Below are 6,000 nucleotides of genomic sequence, written 5' to 3' on the forward strand. Positions count from 1 at the left end.
GTAGTCCGCGGAAGTCGACGAATAAAGCAAGCAGGGAGCTAAACGCACCACAGCCGACGGTTTGAAAAATCTTACGGAAAAGGCTAAAGCAGAAGCCTTACCGTTAACAATTGCTACAAGCCCTGACACCCGATGACAAAGTCAAACGCTCTGAATTTTCGGCGCGGTTGCAACAGCTCATGGAAGAGGATGCGTTCAGTGCGAAACTTGTTTTCAGTGATGAAGCAACATTTTTTCTTAATGGTGAAGTGTTTAAACCTCCTCTACCAAGAAACGTGCCAGAACTGCGAGCTCGCATCAACGATGCTTTCGAACTCATTGATGGGGACATGCTGCGCCGAGTGTGGGAGGAACTTGGTTATCGGCTTGATGTCTGCCGAATCACTAAAGGGGCACATATCGAACATTTGTGAATGCCTAAAAAAACTTTTTGAGTTTTTGCATGTGTGTGCAAAGCATTGTGAAAATATCTCAAATAATAAAGTTATTGTAGAGCTGTGAAATCGCTTCAATCATTTGTAATAACCCTGTATTTAAGTATTGATCTGTTATTCATTATTCTGTACATCAACAAGCTAGCATGCTGCTTATCCCTCTTAGAGCAAGAATTGAAAGGAAAACGATGCACGTCAAAGCTTGGCGATAACCACTTTGCAAACAACGGCAACTGCAAGTAAGTGGCCTAAAAAAACGTGTCCGATGGGTCCGTCCCAGGTTTTGTCACATGCCGAATTTGTTTGGAGCACTTCATGTCTAACCTCTGTTTTTTCATTTCTGCAAACCCAATCGACCCAGCAGTTTTAGTGTTAAAATTGCGTGGTGAAGTTAAATGTTGCGGTTCCTGTTAGTAGCACCGAGCACCGATATACGTCAGAATTTCTCCCTCTCACGTCTCCAACCACCGCGAAGACCAGTCTTGTCATTTACAATATTGATCATCTTTTTCAGCAACTGTTTTTGAAGAAGGCCAATGTGAAGAAGTAGCTCACTAGTTGCGATAAAAATTGTTTTTAACGTAACTGGTTCACATCGTAAATCTTGCTACTCTACTCACACATCCACTCTTCAGTGCAATCTGACTTATTTGTGGCACCTGTACTTGCTTCGTACAGTCAAAGAGAAGGACTGGATGTGATGAAAGCTGAAAAAGTAGTAAGACTCATTCACACAGTGAAAGTAAAGTTATGTTCTACTACAATTTCAAAAGAAAGATTTCAAATATTTACCGAAAATTGGGAAAAATGTAATATAAAATAAAAATATCGGAATCTGTTATTGTCATTTCAATATCGATATATCGGGAAATAAAATATAGCCGTTCTTTATCGTAATTCCTTGGAGAAAATATCGATATATCTAATTATCGATAATTTATCAACAGCCCTATCCAGAACGCAGCGTAGTACCTGCGCAATTATTCAGCCATCTTTTCGAACGACTAGCAGACTGTGGCTTCTGATCTCCAACAACTGCCGGTGATATGGTTCAAGCATAATGATGCACCAGCCAATTTTCTCCGAAATGTCCGAGAACACCTCAAAGCGACAGTCAGTGGGCTATGGATTGGTCGGACATGTCCATCATGTTGGTCAGCTCGTTCCCCCAGCCTTAATTCCTTGGATTTGTTGCTGTGGGGACACTGGAAATCTTTGGTCTTTACAAGCCACGTTAATAACTTACGAACACTGCAGGAACGCGTCATCATGGCCTGCCAGCGCATTTCGTGACCAACCCGGAGACTTTCGGAGAGTGTGTGATTCCCTCAGACGTCGGACAGAAGCATGCCTTATTATCAATGGACACCATAAGCACACCTCCTTTATTGATGGCCCACAAGTGCAGGTCGTATGAAACAGCAGGCAGATAACATTAGAAGCTCTGCTGTTTCACAGTAATAGCATAACGTGTTCTCAATTGTTTACTCGTTTGTTTGCTGCATTCTGCAGGTCCGTAATAGCAAAGAGCCTGCAGTAGATGATACGTGTTTCACTGTAGAGAAGACGAACAAGTGCTCAGAGTTTTTGAGGTATTCATTTATGGTACGTTTACACGTGCCATAAAACTCCATATTGCCGACAATATATCCCGCCTACGTTGTCCGGGACACCGCGGCCACAAAAAAATTGCAATAACATGCACTACAACATTACCGACCACTACTGCCGAGAAATGTTTGCGGCAATAAATTTTCGGGCTGAAGTTTTTACAAGCGACAACACTACTGCCACGAAATGGACGGACGCGAGCTAGATGAAGTGCGGCTCCACATGTTTTACATCACACGAGGAATACAGTTAAAAATAACAACAGCAGTCGAGCTTTGTAGATGCGTTCCTTTTTAAGTAAGCGAAGTGTTTCAGAAAATTTAACTAGTGAACTGATGTTGGATACATGTCTCTTTCAAATTTTTAGCAGAATGTCGGAACACGATTTTGAATATCTCGTACAAGCAGTCTGTCCGAGAACTGTTAAAAAACCGATACAAATATGAGTGAGTGTATAACAATTACAACCCAACTGGCGATCAGCTTTCTGCTCTTAGCCAATGTCGATTTCTACAGAAGTTTAATGTACCTCATTAAAGTTCACTATCCGTCAATAGGCCTCTTGGTACCAGAAGTATGCAGTGCTTTGGTGGAAGGACTGAAACATTTCATTGAGGGAAGTTTGAAAAAAAGAACACAATTTTTATTTTATTTTTGTTCACCCAATGCTTACACTATTATTTCTTACTCCATGTAAATCTCGAGATACTATGAAACTCCTGGCAACAAAAGCGAACGACATGGCAAAAGCGTAACGATATTGTTTTCGGTCAGACACGTGACTGCAGTGCTTTCGTCGATGGAACAGTAAACATAGGTGAGGGCGAGAAGGTAGCACATACATGCAATATGAAATATTCTCCACTCCGCAATAAGTCAGCAACTATCACCAACAGCCTGCAACATCAGCAGTGTTACACAGCCATATCGTAAAACTGCCGTCTTTTGCAGCCACATTGCAGCAACGCTGTTGCCGCCAAATATTGCCGTAAAATATGGCCCGTCTGAAGGCACCTGAAGAACCTACAATTACTGCACATTTTTTTCTTATATTGGTCCATACCACCTTTCAAAATACGTCATCCTATTTTTTTAACATATCGTGTATAACATGCAGAACCATGAGTTAGACGAGACATTCTCGGTGGCGTATGACAATTGGCCTATGCCTGCAGTGAAATAAATCACTCATTCAAAAAGTGTGGTTTGTTGCAGTTTTCTCATCAGTGAAATTTACAAAAAAGCGGCGGTGTCCATAAATCATCTTGGGCAAAACAATAAAGTTACTTGTATGTATCATAAGAGCATACTTCTACACAGATGCAGCTGTACAGCCACAATTACTTATTTACGCCACTGAGGAAGTGAAGAGTTTGAGATATGGTATTGCAGAAGAATGCTGAAAATGAAGTGCACAGGTAATATGAGGAGTTTCAACGTAGAATTTACGAGAAAAAGAATATATGGGAAGCACTAACTGGAAGGGAAAGGATGATATGCACTGTGCTAAGAGACCAGGGAGTAACTTGCACGGCTCTAGTGGGAGCTATAGAGAGCAAAATTTGGAGGAGAAGACTTAGATCAGAACACATAGAACGAGTTACTGAGAACATTGGGTGTATGTCATACTCTGAGATGCAGAGATTGTCACGATATCGTGGCATGGCACATCAAACCAATCGGAGGATAGATGGCCTCCCCAGGGGGAAACGAATAGACTTTGCTGAATAAGCAAATTTCGAAAAATGCTGCACAGAGTGCTATGTTCTTTAAACTTGTCAGCTGACTCAATGTTTGCCGGCCGCTGTGGCCGAGTGGTTCTAGGCGCTTCAGCCTGGAACCGCGCGACCGCTACGGCCACAGGTTCGAATCCTGCCTCTGACATGGATATGTGTGATGTCCTTAGGTTAGTTAGGTTTAAGTAGTTCTAAGTTCTAGGGGACTGAAGACTTCCAATGTTAAGCCCCATAGTTCTCAGAGCCATTTGAACCATTTTTGAACTGAATGTTTCGCTGTTTGAATCAGTTCGTTTTCCACATTTGGGGTTGTATATGCTTAATTTTTGTTACAGATTCTTGTTTTGTGTAAGAGAGGTTCTCGGTGCTGACATTTGTCTAATTGTTGCGGGAAATCTTCGTAGAAAACGACTGATGATTGGAATTTAATGCCCTGTCAAGAGCGTTAGAAATATATCACTAACTCAACTGGGCAGAAACGCGATGGAAAATCGGCCTCTTAGAAGGAAAAGTTCTGAGATCATCGCCGAGTTTGGAGTATTAAATACCGCAGTATGACACGGATGGTCGGTTTCCTGTCACCGGCATTTTTTTTCTGCTTATGGATCTGAGATGTCTTTCCTTATCCCCATTCTTTATCGATTTTCTATTGAATGGCAATCGGCAATGCATCCAAAGAGTCAGTTCACTAATTAAATGGATCGTTTTAAAAGTTTCGTAAGCATATATTACAGCGAGTTGATAAAAGTCAGGGAATGCCTCGTAATATCGTGTCGGACCTCCTTTTGCCCGGCATAGGCAACAACTCATGTGACACGAACTCAACAAGTCGCTGGAACTTCACCGCAGGAATATTGAGCCATACTGCCTCTGTAGCCGTCCATAATTGTGAGTGCCTTTCGATTACGACCCATAAACGTTTTCGATGGGATTCATGTCGGGCGATCTGGGTGGCCACACCATTCGCTCGAGTTGTCCAGAATGTTCTTCAAACGAATCGCGCACAATTGTGGCCCTGTGACACGGCGCATTGCCTTCTATAAAAATATCATCGTTGTTTGGGAACGTGAAGTCCACGAATGGCTGCAAATGCTCTCTAAGTAAGCGAACATAACCATTTTCAGTCAATGGTCGGTTCAGGTTGACCAGAGGACCCCGTCCATACCATGTAAACACAGCCCACACCATTGTGGAGCCATCACCAGCTCGCACAGTGCCTTGTGACGTCTGGACCACTTAACAACTGAAATTGAGACTCATCTGAGCAGCCCACTGTATTCCAGTTGTCTAGGGTCCAACCGAAATGGTCACGATATCAGGAGATGCGCTGCAGGCGAAGTCGTGCTGTTAGCAAAGGCTCTCGTGTCGGCCGTCTGCTGCCATAGCCCATTAACGCCAAATTTCGCCGCACCGTCCTAGTGGATACATTCATGGTACGTTCCACATTGATCTGTGCGGTTATTTTGCGTAGTGGTGCTTGTATGTTAGCACTGACAACTCTACGTAAACGCCACTGTTGTCGGTCGTTAAGTGAAGGTCGTCGGCCACTGCGTTCTCCGTGGCGAGAGGCAATGTCTGAAATTTTATATTTTCGGTATACTCTTGATACTGCGGATCTCGGAATACTGAATTTCCTAACGATTTACGAAATGGAATGTCCCATGCGTCTAGCTCCAATTATCATTCCGCGTTCAAACTCTGTTAATTTCCCTCGTGCGGAAATAATCGCGTCAGGTACCTTTTCAGACGAATCAACTGAGTACAAATGACGGATCCGCCAACGCACTACCTTTTCTATGCCATCTGTATACGTGCATATCGCTATTCCAGGACTTTTGTCTCCTCAACAATGTACCATACGACACAAGGATATTGCGTAAAAATAAATTTAAAATCACGGTAGAGGCATGATTGAAGGAAACTGCGTTCTGTAACACAAATAAGTTCATATGTAGTGTGAAAATTAACTATCTTTTATTATGTACATGACTTTGAACAAGCCAAATTTTAATTTGTGGCATTCAACCTAATTTGTAGTCTATGAAATCGTGTAGCAAAACTAATTATGTCACGAGCACAAATAAGCAGTTCTGTCTAACAGTACTTACACATGTTAACCATTTGTATAATTATCTACGTACTGACGATGCCTTATACAACACCACAGTTGTTTGATGACGGATAAATCAGTTATGATATCTTCATCACTCTAATGTATT

Source organism: Schistocerca americana, chromosome 4 (genome assembly GCF_021461395.2).
Source record: "Schistocerca americana isolate TAMUIC-IGC-003095 chromosome 4, iqSchAmer2.1, whole genome shotgun sequence".
Lineage (NCBI taxonomy): Eukaryota > Metazoa > Arthropoda > Insecta > Orthoptera > Acrididae > Schistocerca > Schistocerca americana.